Source organism: Podarcis erhardii, assembly GCF_964252035.2.
Source record: "Podarcis erhardii genome assembly, chromosome: 3".
In the NCBI taxonomy this organism is placed as follows: Eukaryota; Metazoa; Chordata; class Lepidosauria; order Squamata; family Lacertidae; genus Podarcis; species Podarcis erhardii.
In genome coordinates this window covers 106,764,440-106,780,213 of record NC_138507.1, presented here as the reverse complement: position 1 = coordinate 106,780,213, position 15,774 = coordinate 106,764,440, and the positions used below count along the sequence as shown (strand labels likewise).

The following is a 15,774-nucleotide window of genomic DNA, read 5'->3' as shown; positions in this document are numbered from 1 at the left end:
TTTCCATGCGCTGCTCTGGTTTGCCAGAAGCGGCTTAGTCATGCTGGCCACATGACCCGGAAGCTGTATGCCAGCTCCCTCGGCCAGTAAAGCAAGATGAGCGCTGCAACCCCAGAGTTGTTCGCGACTGGACCTAACGGTCAGGGGTCCCTTTACCTGCAAGTCAGCACATTTCCAGCAAAGATTTCCCTGCTATTCCCTTGCCTGGACAGGCATTCCCAGGAATATTGCCTCCCCGCCACCCCCGAGCTTCCAACATCGAACAACAAGCTGGAGCACCTATGTGCAAGCTGGAATGCTTCATGGGTTGGTGCCCCCACCTGCCATTCCAAATAGCGAGATGGTGCACTATTGTGTAAGCCACATAGGGATATAGCAACCTGCCTTACACAGAGTCGGGCCACCAGGCCATCAAGCTCCATATGGTGTACACTGACCGGCAGAAGTTCCCCCAGTGTTCCCCTGCCCTACATGCAGATGGCGAGGCCTGAACCTGGGACCTTGTTTAGCATGGGCTCTAACACTGAGCTATGTCCCTTCCCCACACCAGATGTGCTTGAAAATGCAGACAAAAGGAGAAGCACTAGAGCAGGGGTCAGCCACCTTTTTCAGCAGGGGGCCGGTCGACCATCCCTCAGACCATGTGGTGGGCCAGACTATATTATTTTGGGGGGAAATGAACGAATTCCTATGCCCCACAAATAATCCTGAGATGCATTTTAAATAAAAGGACACATTCTACTCATGTAAAAACACCAGGCAGGCCCCACAAATAACCCAGAGATGCATTTTAAATAAAAGCACACATTCTACTCATGTAAAAACATGCTGATTCCCGGACCATACGCGGGCCAGGTTTAGAAGGCGATTGGGCCGGATCCGGGCCTCGGGCCTTAGTTTGCCTACCCATGGTCTCTAGAGCACCTTACTCAGCCAGCTTTGGGAAGGCAGCATGAGGGCTGGGGTTGGGGGCATCAAATTTTGGCCTCAATCCCCCCCCCTCAGTGCAAGACAGTGTGCAGCCCGCGTGTTCTCTTGTGGCCCACTTGGTATGAAAAGTTGGACCACCCTGATCTAGAGGGATGGCAAGGAGATGAAAGGAGAGGAGAGGACAGCCTCCTTCTGCAGAGATGCCGCCTTACAAGCCAGAAAACTCCTACATTTCTGCATTTGATTTGGGAAATGCAGCCAGTCAGTTTTCAGATGACAGAGAGCAGCAACTAGTTACTACTGCAGAGAAAGCTTTTCAATTTTTTTGCAGCTCTCTGTTACCAGCAGCTTTTTCTGATCTCGCTTCTCTAGGGAGAGCAGCCTAGTAGAAGAAAACGAGCTACAAAACAACACTGGGAGGAATGAAAAAATAATGCCGTACAACTTTCAAAAATAATACTCGCTGTCTTGAAAGCCCTGCACAATTAATAAGCAAACAACAGCAGGAGCTGGAGCAATTGGCTGAGGCTCAGTATAAATCCTCAGATAGCAACGAGTGCATTATATTATCTGAAATAAGGACTCATCAGTGGCATGACTATGAAATTCGCGACAGGTAAAAAGATAAGTTGGTTCCCGGAGGAGCTGGCGGAAAGGCTTTAAAGCAGGGCAATTTGAATACAAAATCAACCAAAGAGCACAAACATTCGAAGTGCTTGTTTAGAAGTCAAGCACTCAGTTGCTGATCTGTTTTGCTGTTGAAAGCAGAACATCTACAGCTGCCAAAACCACACCCAACTCCCTTGGACGGCTGCTGGCAGGGCTGCCTCCCCTGTTTCTTATGATTTGGCAGCCAGCAAGTTCAGCAAAGGACTGGCAATACCCTATTTTGCAAAATGTAACCGTTCTCCCTTTTCACCCTGTTCCCACACTCTTCCTACTCTTTAAAAAAAGCTAATTCTATTCTAGGCTGCATCAGCAGATGCATAGTGTCCTGATCGATGTTAGTAATAGTCCCGCACTTTTTCTGCTTGGGTCAGGCCACATCTGAAATATTGTGTCCCATTCTGGGTGCCACAATTGAAGAAGCATCTAGGGGTCTTTGTGGGCCGCAAGCTTAACATGAATCAACAGTGTGATGCAGCAGCAAAAAAAGGCTAAAGCTATTCTAGGCTGCATCAACAGAAGTACAGTGTCCAGATCGAGGGAAGTAATAGTGCCACTCTATTCTGCCTTGGTCAGACCACATTTGGAATGGTTGAAGGAACTGGATATGTTTAGCCTGGGAATGAGAAGACTGAGAGGAGACACGATAGCCATCTTCTATGTTTCCTTCCGGGAAACATATTCCAGTGGTGGGTGGGGTCAGAAGGAAAGCTGGGCAAAGCAATGGATGTGACTCTTTCCTTCATATAGTAGGCTACATCTTCTTAATCACACCAAAATCAGAGGATTTGTGTACACACACATACACCTCCACCCAGGCAGGAAGGAGCTACTACAGTCGTACGCTGGATCTCAAATGCCTTGGCTCCCGAACAAATTGGCTCCCGAACCATCGAAACCTGAAAGCGAGGGTTTTGGTTTGCAAATGATTTTCGGAAGCCGAACATCTGGTGTGGCTTCCGATTGGCTGGAGCTTCCTGCAGCCAATCGGAAGCCACGCTTTGGTTTCCAAACGTTTTGGAAGTTGGATGGACTTCCAGAACAGATTCCATTCAACTTCCAAGGTACGACTGTGTTATAACTCATAGACATATCCCAGACAGAGAAAAGCCCTTGAGGAGAGGGCTGGCACTGGGTATGGCCTAGGGAAAGTACTGAGGGCCAGATAAACAAGCATTGAGGGCCACATTCAGCCTCTGTAGGTCAGAGGTTCCCCACTCATGCAATAGCTCCTGGTGATCTAGCTGAGGTGGTCTCTGCCCCCCTCAACGGCCACATAAGGGTTTATGCAGCTAAATATGTCTTGAGCATCAAGAACATCTGTGTAAGAAGCACATAGAGTGAAATGAGTTGTGTGTGTGCGTGCGCACAGTTGGACCTATGGGATTTAATAAGGAGGTAGGTAGTTTTTCTAAAAAGGAATAGATGAGAAAATCTATAAAATCTTATCCAAACAGCAAATTATGAGACGTAATTACTTGACTAGTCAAAGGCACTTATTGACCCATATTGAACTCCACTTCAACCGAATATGCAAGTAGACAATCACTACATAACAGGCCAAAACAAACAGAAGATTACAGAGATGAGCTTCCTCTCACATTTTGTTTCAAGGCAAGTGGTAGTGGGGGACTCAGCTTCATAGTTATGCTTTGTGGGAGAAGAAAGTTTAATGATCCCTTCCTAGGAATAATGGGTGGGGGGACACATCCCTTTAACCTCCCATTCTTTTCAAGGCATCTCTGTCTTTCCCATTTCCCCAAATTTATTTCCTTCTTTCTCTGTTATCTTCATTTGTGCCTCTGTCTTTCTCTAATAATTCTTATTTTTCCTTCCCCCTCTTATGTCCCTCCCTTAGTTTCAAAAGGTTTGGCGTTGGGGCAGTTTTAAGTGAAACTCACTTTCTGAGGTTCACCTTTGGTACCTTGGCGGAAAGGCAGTAAATAAGTGCAAAAATTAAATAAATATAATAAAAAGCAATACATAAATACAAATAAATATATAACAAATAAGAGTCCATTGATGCATTTAAAATTCTAAAGAAGTCTATTCAAAGGAAAGGAATGTAGAATGTATTACAAACCAAGCACTTGATTGACATGTTCAAAAACTTCCCTAACACCCAATATCTTTCTCTAAGAATACAGTATGTCTGTGGGCCTCTCCAGACTTTCGTTGGGGCGAAGGAGCTACAGGTACATTTAGCAACATATAATTTACGCAATAATAGTGCATTAGTGGTAGATTTATACAGCACTGTCCTCACATTTTTTCTGCTTTATCCGTTTTCCACCAATGCTTCCCCAACGCTGTCCTGAGGGGCATTCTTGCACTACAGTGCAACAAAAGCAAGTGAATATTCACTCACCCACCTGGAACATGTTGTGATATAAAGAGGATCTCAGCAGGAAACTAGAGGTCATGCACTGATTGCAAAAGTGAGGTATCTGCCCCAAAACCTTTGCACATGCAAACAGTATTGAAAGATGGATGGTGTATAACTGCCTGGATAAAATCATGACCACAAATCATCATGAATGCACAATAAAATAGACTTCTATAGGGGCCCTTTGCTATAGCACCTTTTGCTGTTTCTTAGGCTGTTACCCTCTTCTTACCTTTAATATATAGCCTCTGTTCAGCCAGGGCTGCTATTCCAGCACAGGTGTAATAATTACTTGCAGCTATAACATCTATTAACAAGTTGGGCTGCAGCGTTCTACACAAGCTGCGATTTCTGGGGTGCGTTTCAACAATCCAAATGTAAAGTAAGCTATCAACAGATCAGTACGATCCCCACTTTCCTACAAAGAGGCACAGCTGGTCTGCCATCTGAGGCAGGATTTCATGGACACCACAGAAATGAACTGTACACCTTGCATGGGGGGGGGGGGCAGGGGAGGGGAAACAAGCCCAAAGAGCCTTTGGATCATCTCTTACTTTCCATGACCAATCATTCTTTCCCTTTGGTCTTATGGGCCCAGGCGGCAATCCAGGCGACAGTTAATTGTGTTTAAGCCCCATTAGTTTCAAAGGGATTTAAGCAAACAGCACTGTGGACTGGGTCACAGCCCAGATTTTCAAAGCTTTCAAAGATACTGTATTTAAAAACCGCTCTTTTGGCATCCAGATGAGTTGCAGATTTCTCAACATCACAATAGCTCCCAATTTAGCTGTGCATGACAGTGCTTTCGTAAGAAAACTCTTCACCCAACGTTTGTATGGTTATCCCTGCACAGTAAATCAGTGTGTAAGATCAGTAATGGAGCGGTCTCTTGTTCAGAGGTGGGAGGAAAGTTTAATAAAATAGGCCTGGTTGCCAAACTCTACTACTTCAAGCAGAAAATTATCCATTGTAGGGCTGACCTCCTTCCTAGTTTTCTACAAATCTATTGGCCTGTGGTATCTTCACTCATGTCCCAGGACCAGCTACTAATTGACAATGCCTTTGGTTGGGCAAATCCCAAGTCCTGTGGAGAACCCATCAAGCTGACTGTGCGGTATTTCGAGGAAGGTCAGAAGTTGAAGTACTGTAAAAATCAATTGTTTTATTTCAGTTATCATGTGAAGCTATCATGAAGTAGAAGATCTGCCTCCCTCTCCAACTCATCTACTGAGTGACTAACAGTTAGTGGTTACAAGACAATACAGAGGAGTGGGGTTGCTTCCAGATGGCCGGTTTTTGTTTTTGTTTTAATTGGCTAGATGCAGTATCTATCTATCTTTATTTATTTACATACATATACATTGCATATTCAAATACTGTAGGTATTACAGTGGTACCTCGGGCTAAGAACTTAATTCGTTCTGGAGGTCCGTTCTTAACCTGAAACTGTTCTTAACCTGAGGTACCACTTTAACTAATGGGGCGTCCTGCCGTGGCCATGCGATTTCTGTTCTCATCCTGAAGCAAAGTATTTATACACCTTTCCCTTTCCCCATATTCCCTTGTGACCCCCCCCCCCATGCATGGCATCTTTAATTCTACTTTCTAATATTACTGTTGTGTTTATATTTATTATCTAGGGTATTCAAAATTCCTTCTTTCATTTCATAAATCTTATCTTTGTGAAATTAATCTCTGATGGCCTGTTTTATTGTGCATTCATCCTGATTTGTTCGCACAAAGTTTGTGAAGAGGCTAGATGGTGCTGGGTGCTTATTGTGTCTTCATTCTGATTTGCTTGCTGGGCCATTGTACACCACTACATCAAGCAACTGTTCCATACTTTCCAATGCATTTATGGAAGAAGTGAGTGTCTTGTGCACCAGCTCAACTTTAATTGTGCAACCTGACTGAATCCCACTGGGAAATAGCATCGGTCTGGAAGCATCCCGGGTAAGGACTCTGGGAAAACTGAGGCCACTTGGCGGGGCTTGCTTTGGATATCAACACGCTTGTTCATCTGATGCAGTCCATCTAATTCTTCATCTTTCCAATTTACCCATTGAAAACATTTCATAGGCAATCTGAGGTATCCACAAATCTTTTTCACTGAGACAAAACTTATGGCAGCTGATAAAAAGCTGCCCTTCTCTTCTTAAAACATGTGGGAAAGCTGCAAAAATGATATCTAAGCGGTGGTGTTATAGCATCAGATATTTCGGCAGAATAAATGAGAAGAGCTCAATGAATTAATGCCAACTGTGCCTTGCCAGAACCTGCTGTCCCTGCGCCTTACGGTTGGAGGAAGAGACTTGTGCAAGCCCTTCTATGGCATCGGCAGATAGCATCACTATAAATGCTTCCACGCAAACGACTCTGCAGGAATTCTTTGATCAGCTGCACCAGGGTCAGCAATTCACTAATATACCCAGCTTGCCTCCAAACTCTCGAGACAGAATATTGGAAGGCTATGCTGTTGCACAATGAAAGCACATTAATAGACAGGGACTCCCCCCTACTCACACGCTGCTACCCACTTCAAAAGCTCTCAGTCAAATCCCCTCCTCCCACCCAGGAAGAGATGATTTCTTGTTTTGGATGCCTTTGATGTCAGTGTGGGGTTGCTAGCCAGAAAATACAGAGCGGGTTTGGAAGGCGCAGAGGTGGGGGGATTTGCAAACTACACCTCGCCTCGCCATCCTTCCTAAAGCAAAGGACGCAGCTAGGACCTCAGCACAAAGAGATGATTCCAAACCCTGAGTTTGCTTCTGAGGTTGCAATGCATTTGCAGGGGAGAAGCAGCACCACGACCCTTCGCCCAACCACTTGTTTCCATCTGCAGCCCCTTCAACCCAAGAACAAAGCCCTGGTCAGTTTGCACACCTGTGGGCACAATATCATTGTGCCTCCTGCTGGCCCTGGCCCCTCGGTCCATGCCTTCACCCCAAATTTTGAAGACAGCCTGCAGGATTAATTGGATTCGCCACCCCACAAAGAAACAGCTGCACAGACTGGTACGTAAAAAAACCACCGCCAAAGAGCCCTGCTTGATTCTATCTAGTGCAGCCTCCTATTCTCACTGCGACCAGCCAGACACCAACAGGTTTCAAAATACCTTTAACAAGGGAGAATTCTTGCATTTACTCCTTCGCAAAGACATGTTGCAGGTGCAGCTTACTCGGCTGCAGCAGTAAAGTTATTTGGAGCAGTGCTTTACAAGGGAGTACAAATAATAATAAAAATAAATAATAATAAATAATAATAAATTTTATTTATACCCTGCCCTCCCCGGCCAGAGCCAGGCTGAGGGCGGCTAACACCAGTAAAATTAAAGTAAAAACATAAGAGGGAAAAAGCCAATTTAAAATACAGGTTAAAATGAAATTTAAAATGCAGCCTCATTTTAAAAGTAGCCCATAGATCAAAACCATAAGGGGAGGGGAACATAAGGGTTAGATTGAGTCCAAACCAAAGGCCAGGCGGAACAGCTCTGTCTTGCAGGCCCTGCGGAAAGATGTCAAGTCCCGCAGGGCCCCAGTCTCTTGTGACAGAGCGTTCCACCAAGTCGGGGCCAGTACTGAAAAGGCCCCGGCCCTAGTTGAGACCAATCAATCCAATGTAAAAATGATCGCTTGACAAACATGTTTTGAAATGTGTTGGGAGCAATCTGCTTCTTTCTAAGTGGGGTCAGTGGGAGGTTGTGACCATTACAGCTGTGTTTTTTTATCTCTCATAATTGTGTACTGTTGGATTGTCCATAACCTCTCGTCAACTGATACAACAAATAGACAAGACTCATCAAGCTTCTACCATGGTGCAGATCAAAAGATCATGGTGTAAGATAATGTATCTCAGAAGGGTTAAGGAAAAGCCTAAGGGTTGTAATCTGTGCTAATCCTGCTGAGAGTAGACCCACTGAAATGAATGAACAGGACTAATTTAGGTCCATTAATTTCAATCTACCTAATGCTTAGAAACACTCACGCCTCAAGCCTTCAAGAGATGCCACCACATACTTTATAGAGCAATTACTGCCCCATAGAACCTGAAGTTTGCATTGCCCCACCTCTTATTTGCATAGTTCAGCCTCCATACCATTTTCTAGTCCTAGTAGCGTATGATAATAATAATAATAATAATAATAATAATAATAATAATAATAATAAATTTTATTTATATCCCGCCCTCCCCAGCCGAAGCCGGGCTCAGGGCGGCTAACAATAATCAAATAATCAAACAATCAAATAATCACACATTCAAAATATTCATTATAAAAATTAATTAAAATCAAATTAATGGCAACCGATTAAGCAATATTCTGTGCAGGTTGCCAGAGGAGGGAGTCAGGCTGCGCCCTGACCAAAGGCCTGGTGGAACAACTCTGTCTTGCAGGCCCTGCGGAAAGATGTCAGGTCCCGCAGGGCCCTAGTCTCTTGTGACAGAGCGTTCCACCAGATTGGAGCCGCAGCCGAGAAGGCCCTGGCTCTAGTTGAGGCCAGCCTAACCTCTCTGAGGCCTGGGACCTTGAGGATGTTATTATTTGCAGACCGTAGGTTTCTTTGTGGGGCATACCAGGAGAGGCGGTCCCGTAGGTACGAGGGTCCTAGGCCGTATAGGGCTTTAAAGGTTAAAACCAGCACCTTAAACCTGATCCTGTACTCCACCGGGAGCCAGTGCAGCTGGTATAGTACTGGATGAATGTGATCTCGCAGCGAAGACCCCATAAGGAGTCTCGCCGCGGCATTCTGCACCCGCTGGAGTTTCTGGGTCAGTTTCAAGGGCAGCCCCACGTAGAGCGAGTTACAATAATCCAGTCTGGAGGTGACCGTCGCATGGATCACAGTGGCTAGGTCAGGGCGAGAGAGATAAGGGGCCAACTGCTTAGCTTGGCGGAGATGAAAAAATGCCGCCTTTGTTATAGCTGTAATCTGCGCCTCCATAGAGAGGGAGGTATCGAAGATTACACCCAAACTCTTAACGGACGGTGCTGGCACTAATTGCACCCCTGCAAGAGATGGGAGTAGCCCCCTCAATCCCATATCGTCCCGGCCCAGCCAGAGGACCTCTGTCTTCGAAGGATTTAACTTCAACCGGCTCCCACGTAACCATCCAGCCACAGCTTCCAGACATCTCGCCAGTGTGTCTGGGGCTGAGTCAGGATGGCCATCCATTAACGGATAGAGTTGGGTGTCATCAGCATACTGATGGCAGCCCAGCCCAAAACTCCGGACAAGCTGGGCGAGGGGGCGCATAAAGATGTTAAAAAGCATCGGGGAGAGAATCGCACCCTGAGGCACTCCACACACCAAGGAGTGGCGCGATGACAATTCCCCCCCAAGCGCCACCCTCTGTCCCCGACCAGAGAGACTGAAATCCAGGAACCATCTTATGCATAATAGCGGAATACGTGTGATTCTTTTTTCTCTGATGTTGTGATATACCTGTCAGCTTTTGCAGAATCCGTGGAGATTTTATTTTGCAAAATGTATACAGTGGTACCTCTGGTTGCAAAGAGGATCCATTCCGGAGCCCCATTTGCAACCTGAACAGAACGCAACCCGCGTCTGCGGGTCATGATTTGCTGCTTCTGCGCATGTGTGTGACGTCATTTTGAGCGCATGCGCGAGCAGCAAAAGCCAGAAATAACCCTTTCCGGTATTTCCGGGTCGCCGCAGGACACAACCTGAAAACGCTCAACCTGAAGCAAACGCAACACGAGGTATGACTGTAGTTCTTTTGCTGTCCATTAGCATCGCAATGCCATAAGAGTTAAAACACTCAGTTAACAATGCAATCCTGCATTCCTCTTTTGGGTTTCAGTGCAATTTCAGTCCAAACCCTTGCAATTCTGGAACATCAGGACATCCAGAAAGTGGTTCTTCCTTCTATGTCCCACGCTGCTTTCTTGTAAAAACAAAACAAATTCCTTCCAGTAGCACCTTAAAGACCAACTAAGTCAGTTCTTGGTATGAGCTTTCGTGTGCATGCACACTTCTTCAGATACACACTTCTTCATGTATCTGAAGAAGTGTGCATGCACACGAAAGCTCATACCAAGAACTGACTTAGTTGGTCTTTAAGGTGCTACTGGAAGGAATTTGTTTTGTTTTGACTATGGCAGACCAACACGGCTACCTATCTGCTTTCTTGTAAATTTGGGGTAGCCATTACAACAGAAGTCCACGCAGGAGGAGGAGACATTACCTAAGAAAACCCCAAACAGCGCGCTGCTGACTACACATAAATGTTAACAAAGGACTTGTGTGGCTCTGTGGATGTCAGGTCCTAAGAAGCAAAAACACATTCCTCTCCTCTCTCTTCCTTGTTGGCGGATGGTTCACAATTTATATTTTTAGAGATCTACAGTTACATTATTGACACAAAACAAACTGTTAAGTGTGGTTACAGGCAGTCGAGTTTTATTTTATTTTGGTCCAAAAGGAGACACATAAACCTGAGTTGTGGCTCCAGAAAACAAGAATTACTCTTAATGAACTGTCAAGGAAATTCTGGCTGATATACAATTTGGCAGGCGCTTCAACCCGTACTATAACTGCCCGGGACTGTGGCAACACGACACTGGGAAGCTGTTTTACTAGATGAGTAATGAAGTGCTGAGTGAAGAGTTGGGAGTAATTATTTTGTCAATGTGTATGCGTAATGCACACATACATATGTAAGATACACACACACACACGAGTGTGTGAGCAGCCAGAGTTGTACTACTCCAGATGTAGAGATGCAGCTGTGATATGCTTGGCAATAACTCACCACTGGGTGTGTGCCTGCAAAGATGGATTCAAAGCACTTTTGCACTTTGAGGTCTGAATCTGCCCAGTTCCTGGTCATAAATCAGGAAAGGGCTGCACTACCCAACCTGTCAGTGGCACACAAAGGAACCACTCTGGTGGTGGAAGACAGATGCTTGGGCCAAAAGGCTCTTCACTCGCACCAAGTCCACACCGCGAGTTAGCGCACTTCGGCCTGGTTCCCTCAGATCCATGGCATTGCTCACATTCTGTTTTATGCGAGTGAGCATCATTTTCCCTTCTTGCAGTTCCAGTACAGTAATGATGCTCCATTTTACAAGTGCATCCTGCATCCACAGGTTTTGGACCGTCCTGAGTCACACAGTCTGCCAGTGTGTGTTTTCACTGATCCTCTTAATTACAATTCTTCCTTAAAATACTTCCTTAAAATTGGGAGGGAGGGCGGAATATAAAAGTAAATAAATAAATAAATAAATAAATAAATAAATAAATAAAATAGCTGTGCACCTGCAAAGCAGCCAATGGGAAGCTAAGTGCTTCAGCTTATACATTTCATGTATAATGTCTCAGGTCTGTCACTTAGAATCTCAGTGCTGAACTAGACACTATGTTCACCACACGGCTTAGCATCCCTATGGCAAATTTTCCAGCTTTGAGGCACATCATCTACTACAGGGTTCCCTACAACCACCAAAAAATGGTGGTCTGTGGACCACCAGTGGTCCTCAAGCTTCATTCAGGTGGTTCGCAGCATGTCCACATTAAATCTACATACTGGTTTTAAATTGCATTTTTATTATTTTTCTTCTTTCAAAAAAATGTGTCTCTGGAAGGCAGGAAACGCACTTTCCTGCTGTCTGTATAGACACACCCGTTCTTCCAGCAAAATCAGCGGGCCTTCCTTCAAGTAAATGGGTTTGGGATTGTGCTGTAATCCTCTTTTCCCTTCCCTGAGAGTAAGGGCTCACCCAGGCTTCCTTTTCCGCCACACTTAACAGGCACATTTGAAGGCCTGTGTCCAAGGAGGCTTTTTTGTCCCAACATTTCCCCCAGGAAAAGCAGCTATTTACCAAAGAAAGAAAGAAAGAAAGAAAGAAAGAAAGAAAGAAAGAAAGAAAAGAAAGAGAAAACTGCTTAGGCAAAGACATGGAAAGTACAGACCTGTGCCTGGAAACCTTGGCATAATAATAATAATACAGTGGTGCCCCGCAAGACGAATGCCTCACAAGACGGAAAACCCACTAGACGAAAGGGTTTTCCGTTTTGGAGGGGCTTCGCCAAACGAATTTCCTATGGGCTTGCTTTGCAAAATGAAAATGTCTTCCGAGTTCCTGCGGGGGTTTTTCCCTCCGCCCCCCTTTTCCTAAGCCGCTAAGCCGCTTATCAGCTGATCTGCTAAGCCGCTTATCATCTGATGCGCTAAGCCGCTAATAGCGCTAATCCGCTAATCCGCTAATGGGCTTGCTTTGCAAGACGAAAAAACCGCAAGATGAAGAGACTCGCGGAACGGATTCTTTTCGTCTTGCGAGGCACCACTGTAGTAATAATAATAATAATAATAATAATAATAATAATAATGCCGTCCATCTTACTGAATGCCAACCTATCAGAGATGCCTATGCAAAATAAAATTATCCACCTGGGTGATTTTAACAGAAGAGTTGGGCAAGATTTCAATCTGTGGCCTGGGACTATTAGGAAAGAAGGAACTGGAAACAGCAACCAGAACGGAATCTTTCTTTTGACTATATGTGCAGCGCACAACTTTGTTATTACCAACACTGTCTTTCAACAACAAAAATTAATTTAAAACATTGTGGAGGCACCTTTAGACTACGTATTTGTATGAGCTGAAAATCGCCTCTTTACCAGAGCTATGACGAATGCCAACGACTGCTGGACAGACTACCGATTAATACGTTCCACGATGGCTGTCGAGATTATACCTCAAGGAAACCAAGGCACAAAATGAACACTCAAGCCCTTTAAGAGTCTATTAAGCAGGATTGGTTCCAAACAACTCTTAAGGACCATCTACTTTTGGAGTTCCCTGATAACATTGAGGAACACTGAACCAAGCTAAAAACATCCATTATGGCACCCTGTGAACAAACTATTGAATAACAAACCAAGAAACACCAGGGCTGGTTTGATGAGAATGATAGTGAGATTGAATGCATTATTGACAAGAAAAGGAAGGCCTTTCAGATCTGGCAAAGAGATAGAAACTGTGCCACTAATTAAAAAAACCCTATGCCAACGCTAAGGCTGAGGTTCAAAGAAGAACCAGAGAACTAAAAAACACATTGTGGATAAAAGAAAATGCTCAAGAGATATGCCTGGTTCCCTGTAACCACACCTTTCACAATGCAGGAACCACTAGAAGGCCCTCAGAGCTGGACCTCAGTGTCCGGGCTGAACAATGGGGGTGGAGAAGCTCCTTCAGTGTGAAGGGCCAAAGCCGTTTAGGGCTTGAAAGGTCAGCACCAACACTTTGAATTTTGCTCGGAAAACATACTGAGTCTGGATGAGCCTGACTGAATGAATTGGGACTTAGGTCTTTCTAGAAATGCACTGGATTGGTCTGCATGACACTGAAGCTCTTTGAGCATGCCTTTTCGGTATCGCATACCGCTGCTCCCTGTATTCCTGTTATTAATAGATCCACTGCTGTCGGGGGGGGGGGGGGTTCTTTTCTTTCTTCCCGAAAGGATAACGGTTCCTGCCGGCTGGAGAAACGAAATAAAAGCATTAGAAAAAAATAAAAATGCCCAAAGTGTCTAGCTTGGCTTGCGAAGGTGCATCTATATTCCTAGCAGATTCTAACAGGTGTCCCATTAGCTGTGCCTGAGCTTCTGTTAGCAAAGCTGAACTGGAACCAGTGCCAAAAAAACTCCTGGAAGGAAACACACCCTGTCTGGTAGCTCGCCTCCACACAGTAGGTGACGGTGAAGAAGGCTCAGCTGCAGAGGCAGGCAGGCAGCCCACACAGTGGCTAAAGCGTGAGTGTGTTTGTGTGTGTATTACGTAGGACTTCAAAACAGAGGAAGGTGCTGCTAGGAAGTCTAGGCTAGGACCTCCCTGTGTGATGTGTTAGCTTTCCAAGCTGAGGATGCGTTACCTCTGGGATAACAGGCACACATGGGATCCCCCCCACTTTGAATTGGTACAGTCTGCAGAGTCTGCATTGCATCCTATTTCCCTCAATATATAAATTGCTTCTAAGGGGAGAGATGGCATGAGCAGACAACAGGAGTATTTGCTGTTTGCTGCCATGGTTTGGCACCTCACGCCGAGGATTTTCTTCTTAAAAGCAGCGTTTAAGAAGAATTGATGAAAACCAATAAAGAGTATTGAAATTGATGAAAACCAATAAAGATTATTGAAAGCAGAACGGCCAAAGTCTCTCAGCATAAAAATAAAGCAGGAGACTAAAAGATCTGAAAGGGAACGGAAGTCATTGCCTGGTAGGGAAATGACATCAGAATTGGGCCCAGACAGGCCTCACCTGGGCAGAGCATTCAAAAGTCAGGGAGCCACCATCTACAAGGCCCTGTCTATCTCACTTCCAAAGATGGTGATGGTGGGTCTTTGTTTGCACAAGCAGAAAAAAGGCCTCTGATGACGATCTTAATGCACGTGCAGATTTATGCAGGAAAAAGAGGTCCTTCAGATACCTGAGCGTCAAATTGCTTTGCATTTTTTAAAAAATGATTCCTATAATTGATCATTTATTTGAGGTCACAACCACAGAGATCCATTGTATACAGAGATTCCATTGCTTCTAAATCTCCACTGCCTTTGCCACTTTTGTTATGGAGAAAAAGATTTACAAACCCTTGCTACAGCAATAAAGGCCGAAACTTATTTTGATGGATTATTCAGTCTTGGTGCAGAGATTTTTATTCTACTGCATAGCAGAACTTCCAACTTACAGGGGCATTGGTCTTTGTGATAGAAAAGTAACATTAACAGGGGATTCCCATGCCAATTGCCATAAATGTTCCAAAAGTTCCACCACTCTGCATCATGGTTTTGCCAACACCACCCAACAGTTATCGCCCTCTCATGCCAAACCTGAGACAAGAAAATGTGTCGAACAGTGCACCTGCTGCCATAGCAACAGCAAAGCCCTTCATGGAGCCCATTTTCACTCTGTCAAAGCAACTAGGTAGGGATTGGCCATATGGTCCCACTTTCACAGGCATCTCGACCACTCGATGCTTTGTTAAACCCAAGTTTCCCCAACTGTTTTGCATTTTAAAAGGTGGTGACTTGCCTGATGCAACCCTCCCAAAAGTTATTGAGCAGGGTACTGCAGCAGCAGTGAGAGTTCCTGTGCACCATTTTGGAGCCCATAATTTTTTTGTGGTTTTTTGCAAAGCCTTTTAAACATTTGTTTCTAGACTTTGGCTCACTGACTTCTTCAGGCTCTGGAGAGGGTCTCCTCACAAGCCACGAGGACTTTCCAGCTCTCTTTTGCCATTTCCAGGTTTGAATTGATTGATTTCCTGGCACCGCGTATATTTGTGGGTGCAGGCGAATCAGTCATACGTAAGTGGTGGATGCTTGTACAGTGGTACCTCAGGTTAAGTACTTAATTCGTTCCGGAGGTCCATACTTAACCTGAAACTGTCTTAACCTGAAGCACCATTTTAGCTATTGGGGCCTCCCGCTGCTGCCACACCGCCGGAGCACAATTTCTGTTCTTACCCTGAAGCAAAGTTCTTAACCCGAGGTAATATTTCTGGGTTAGCGGAGTCTATAACTGTTATGTTCTCACGCTGGGCCAGCAGGGGGATACTGTAGATAGTTATGCAAATGAAGGATCGAAAAGTGACGTTCAGTGATTGGATAGTTTTGTATGCAAATGAAGGATCGAAAAGTGATGTTCAGGGATTGGATAGTTTTAGAAAATGGCAACAGTTACATTGTTCTGGAGCTCTATATAAGCAGGCTGACTGAGCTCCTCAGTTTAGTTCTGTTCCAGCTTACAAAATAAAGAGCTGCTTTGGAGAAATC

The 15,774-nt window shown here is 44.9% G+C and overlaps 1 long non-coding RNA gene and 1 pseudogene across 9 annotated transcripts in view; both read right to left on the bottom strand.

Moving 5' to 3' along the window:
• LOC309338052 overlaps window positions 1–15,774 on the bottom strand; it is a 286,413-nt gene that overhangs the window by 78,533 nt on the left and 192,106 nt on the right. The window lies entirely within an intron of this gene.
• Window positions 14,467–14,991, bottom strand: LOC309338950 (reactive oxygen species modulator 1 pseudogene; annotated as a pseudogene). Its single transcript has one exon. The product of its transcript is annotated as a reactive oxygen species modulator 1 pseudogene (transcript).